Here is a 6,000-nt window from a genome sequence, read left to right on the forward strand (position 1 = left end):
TATTTGTCAATTGCCCAACTGTAATTTGTTCACCCAACATGCTATTTATCTTATGGGAGAGACACCACTAGTGAACTGTGGACCCCGGTCCATTCTTTACATCTGAAATACAATCTACTGCAATTATTCTACTATTCTCTGCAAACAATCATCATCCACACTATACATCTAATCCTTTGTTACAGCAAGCCGGTGAGATTGACAACCTCACTGTTTCGTTGGGGCAAAGTACTTTGGTTGTGTTGTGCAGGTTCCACGTTGGCGCCGGAATCCCTGGTGTTGCGCCGCACTACATCTCGCCGCCATCAACCTTCAACGTGCTTCTTGGCTCCTACTGGTTCGATAAACCTTGGTTTCATACTGAGGGAAAACTTGCCGCTGTACGCATCATACCTTCCTCTTGGGGTTCCCAACGGACGCGTGCTGTACGCGTATCAGGTAGTTGATGGCGTCCCCAGGAACATGGTTATCGCTCAACAAGCAACTTATAAGAGATAAGATGCATAAGTACATATTCAATACCACAATAGTTTTTAGGCTATTTGTCCCATGAGCTATATATTGCAAAGATAAAGGATAGAAATTTAAAGGTAGCACTCAAGTAATTTACTTTGGAATGGCGGAGAAATACCATGTAGTAGGTAGGTATGGTGGACACAAATGGCATAGTTATTGGCTCAAGGATTTGGATGTATGAGAAGTAATCCCTCTCAATACAAGGCTTAGGCTAGCAAGGTTATTTGAAGCAAACACAAGTATGAACCGGTACAGCAAAACTCACATAAAAACATATTGCAAGCATTATAAGACTCTACACTGTCATCCTTGTTGCTCAAACCCTTACTAGAAAATATCTAGACTCTAGAGAGACCAATCATGCAAACCAAATTTCAACAAGCTCTATGTATTTCTTCACTAATAGGTGCAAAGTATATGATGCAAGAGCTTAAACATGATCCTTATGAGCATAACAATTGCCAAGTATCAAATTATTCAAGACATTTTACCAATTACCACATGTAGCATTTCCCGTTTCCAACCATATAACAATTAACGAAGCAGTTTAACCTTCGCCATGAACATTATGAGTAAAGCCTAAGGACATATTAGTCCATATGCAACAGCGGAGCGTGTCTCTCTCCCACACAATGAATGCTAGGATCCAACTTTATTCAAACAAAACAAAAATAAAAACAAACAGACGCTCCAAGCAAAGTACATAAGATGTGACGGAATAAAAATATAGTTTCACTAGAGGAACCTGATAATGTTGTCGATGAAGAAGGGGATGCCAAGCTTAGATGCTTGAGTCTTCTTGAAATATGCAGGGATGAACCACCGGGGCATCCCCAAGCTTAGAGCTTTCCTCACTCTCCTTGATCATATTGTATCATCCTCCTCTCTTGATCCTTGAAAACTTCCTCCACACCAAACTCAAAACAACTCATTAGAGGGTTAGTGCATAATCAAAATTCACATGTTCAGAGGTGACATAATCATTCTTAACACTTCTGGACATTGCACAAAGCTACTGAAAGTTAATGGAATAAAGAAATCCATCAAACATAGCAAAACAGGCAATGCGAAATAAAAGGCAGAATCTGTCAAAACAGAACAGTCCGTAAAGATGAATATCTAAGAGGCACCAGACTTGCTCAAATGAAAATGCTCAAATTGAATGAAAGCTGCGTACATATCTGAGGATCACTCACGTGAATTGGCAGAATTTTCTGAGTTACCTACAGAGAATTCAACCCAGATTCATGACAGCAAGAAATCTGTTTCTGCGCAGCAATCCAAAGCTGGTATGAACCTTACTATCAAAGACTTTACTTGGCACAACAATGCAACAAAATTAAGATAAGGAGAGGTTGCTACAGTAGTAACAACTTCCAAGACTCAAATATAAAACAAAAGTGCTGTAGTAAAATCATGGGTTGTCTCCCATAAGCGCTTTTTTTAAACGCCTTTCAGCTAGGCGCAGAAAGTGTGTATCAAGTATTATCAAGAGATGAAGCATTGGCATTCTTACTAGAGGCTCTACGCTTACCCTTCTTACTCTTTGGTTTAGGGAATATATGATGGCATCCAGGTATGGAGGAACTTAGAGTGCCTTTTTCCACATCTATTGTTACTCCGAAGAGCTTTAGCAGGGATCTTCCAAGTGTGATTTGTTCTGTACCTACACATTCAATGACGAGATAATCAGTGGATACCGTTTTTCCAAGAAGGTTTGTGAATACTCCTTCAGATATTCCCTTGGGAATTATAACAGAGTTATCAGTGAGAGTTATTCCTTCTCCTCCTTCAGTAAGTCCCCAGAGTGTCAAAGATTTATAAATACTTTCAGGCATAAGGAAAAATTCAGTCATAATATCACAACGAGCATCAACATTTTTACCATCAATAGTAACTTTAATAGTGGGGTCCCACATTGATGGTTCAGAGTTTATAGGAACATAATCAAAATGCTCACGAATCCGACCATACCCCTCTTTCAAGCAAGATACATGTGTCTCAAGAGTATTCAATCTATTATAGACACTAACAAGGGATGGATCATAATTATTAGTGAAACTAGATGATGCAACCAATTTTTTTATGGCATTAAAAGCTTGATCCCCATCACAGTGAAGGAAATCTCCTCCCACTACAGCATCTAAGGCATATCTATAGCGAAGAATAAGCCCAAAATAAAAATTACTAAGAAGCAAACTTAGTGTCATTTTAGGTTCAGTTTTATTATAAGAATCAAAAATTCTAGACCAAGCTTCTTTAAAACCCTCTTCACCCCATTGTTTAAAAGTGAAGATCGATTCCTCGGGTGATAGAGTAACAACTACAGGACTAGCCATAGTAACAAAAATAAGGTAAATGCAAGTAACTAATTTTTTTGTGTTTTTAATATGGAGATTGTGTAGGATAACGTTGCATAGAAAACAAAAAATTTCCTACCGCGAACACGCAATCTGTCAACACCCGGATTTTTAAGTCCGGATGCCTATTATGTCATACGTCGCAATCTCAGGAATATTGTTGTTGCGAGGCATAATAGTTAAGTATCACAGTCATCATTCATTACAAACCATAAGTCTTACAAATTTGGAATCACATGATCCATATTACACGAATAGTTGATCTATCGATCAACGAACAAACACAAGTTCATAGTTCATAGCGGAAGCGTAAGATACAAGGACTCTCTAGTCCACAGGCCAACGCTTGACGTCGGAAGACTCCTAGTTGTCGTAGGCGTCCTGCTGGTCGTCTCCTTGTTCATCTTCATACTCTGGCCATTTGAATAGCCAGGGACAAAGCCGTGAGTACTTTAAGTACTCGCAAACTAATACTAATTGAAAGTGCTAGACATTCTAGTAAGGTTTGCTAAGCTCTAGTTTCTTTGCATAAAGCTAGTTTTAGTTCACAAGTATTTGAGAAAAGCTTTATTACAAGTGCTAACTAACTCAAGTGGGAACATTAGTGTCATTCCCACCATTCAAGTGGTGATTTCAATTCAATTCACCACAAGTCATTTCACCATCATCTTTCAACATCATTTTTCAAAGATGTGACATCGGAAACTGTATGGCCTTTCCAACCGTCCGTGACCGTGGACGCGGCTATTCGAACAGATTGACACTCTGCAGAGGTTGCATACTTGTGCCACAACATTTGATTTCATCCGTCGGGATTACCCGAATCATCGTAACACAGTACGCGGATCATCAACCATAACCTTTCACTTACAAATCCTAGTATGAGCACCTCTCCCCATGAGCTTGGCCTCCCAGTGAAGACCAATCAGCACCTGGGAACTGCACAGGGCTTGGCCGTACAATTCACCTCAATTTCACATCATTTCTCAACAACGGAGGCAGCCTCAAGCGTAACCCCTATGACGTGTGTTCAGAGGGAACCCATACTAAGATGCATAAACTTCCAATTAAGCCCTACCCATAATCAGGTATTGTGGGGGTACTTAATAATTGGAAAGGTATCGCATTCAAACCAACATCATTGTTTATCAAAAATCACCATCTTCTCTTGGTCATATTCACCTTCAAAAATCATTCAATGGAATGCATCATCATTCCAAGGTTTCAAATTCATTTCAAATTCACATTTGTTCCCATCTAGAGTAGTCAAGTTTTATTTAATTAGCACTAGCTCTAAATCATGAGGGGTGCTATCTTGCTTTGCTTGATTGAAACTACTTCACTACTCTAGTAACCATCCTTTACTTTGACCAACGTTAACTATAAAAGTAACTCTTGGAAAACAACAAGTAAAACTTGTAAAGAAAAACTTGGGATAGGCTTATGTAAGAAAAGATAAGATTTATGGTGCCTTTCCCCAAGGGGCTTTGCACTTTGCAAGAATATTAGCTTGCCTTGGTAGTTCTCAAACTGTTCCTCCTCCTCCTCTTGGTAGCAACCTTCTTCTTCGGTGTACTCTCCGGTGCTAGCGTCTAAATTTGAATACGAGTATAATTACTCACTAATTCAATGGCTATTCCATATATCACATATAAACACACAAACTATTCTATGCACATAAATAATCTACTTAGAGTGCATGGGTTGTGTTGGTTGAATAGAATTCACTTCTTTGTATTTAATATGTAAATGATAGTTTCCATAGGGTTCTTGAGAAATAATTTCCTCTCATTGAAATCTTCTTAAGATTTAATTTCTCAAACAATCATATATGAACTCATATTGACCTAAGTCAAATGTTCATCATCATCATTTGTGAACATGATTTAAATGAGGTAGATCACCCCATATCATTTAATAACACTACACATGGTTTAAATCTCAAGTAATTCATATAAGAGAGTTTGGACCAGGGGTCCAAACATCCCATGAATTCATGTGAGACAAGTTTAAATGAAGTATAAGACTCCACATAATTTACTTTAATAGTTTTGGACAATATCAACTAGTTAAACTAGCCATATTATCCACTAATTTAACTAGGGCATGATCATGCAAAGTGACCACACCCTTTTATTGCATAAACAATTAGTGTAAGTCAAATGTGAGCTATTAGAGTTGGAATTAACTTAATATCTATTTTGGTTGATTTTTAATAATTATTTGAATAGGGAAAAGTCCCTGCCTTATTCTTTTTATCACATTAATTCTACAAGGAATCTGGTCATAGGACCAGTGGCATGTTGTAGATAATTTCACTAGCTTTCGAACAATATAAAGTTCATTAAATTTGGTTTAGCCAATTTAATTCTATTGATTTTCAAAGTGGAGGCAGTATTGGAATTATTTGAATTTGTTTAAATCCAGTTTGAATTAAAAGGCCGGCGGGAAAAACTAACTGGGCCAGATTCAAATTAAATGGCCCAAGCCAGCCCAGCCACGGTCCAGTGCCGCGCGGGCTGCCTGACAGCGGGGGCCACCCGTCAGCGAGTGTTTAAACCCGAAACGGTATGGGTGAATGAGAGGCGTAGGATTAGATCACAGATCGACGGCCGTGGTTCATCGTCGTCTCCGACGAGAACCCGACGCTCTGGCGGCGGCGGTAGGGGGTCGGAGGGCTAACCAGAGCTCCAGCGAGGGATGGCAGTGTGCTCGGGGTAGATGTGGACGACGGCGAAGCTCCAGGTACAGGTGGCGTCGCCTGAGGTGGACTGGTTCGCCGGCAATTGCTGCAGAGCTTCCGCGGCGGCGAGCTCTCGATTGGCCTTGCTCCGGCGTGAATCAGGTGAGTGGTGAGGTGGTTGAGAAGCTGTGAGAGGTGGGGAGTGTGGTGGTGTGCTTGGATCATCCAGGGGAGGTCTCCTTTTATAGCAGCGCATGGGTGCTGCGGGGCAGGGTGGTGGTCGACCGTGGCACGGCGATTCCGGCGAGTGGTCGAGCTAGGCGAGGTGGCGGCAGTGCTCTACGTGTCCAGGCGAGTCTAATGGCAGCGACAGCTTGGTCGGGGGAGGCTTGGTTGGGTCGCGTTGCTTCCAGGCAGGTCGCGGCAGTGGCGGGATCTTCT

This window comes from Lolium perenne, chromosome 7, assembly GCF_019359855.2.
Source record: "Lolium perenne isolate Kyuss_39 chromosome 7, Kyuss_2.0, whole genome shotgun sequence".
In the NCBI taxonomy this organism is placed as follows: Eukaryota; Viridiplantae; Streptophyta; class Magnoliopsida; order Poales; family Poaceae; genus Lolium; species Lolium perenne.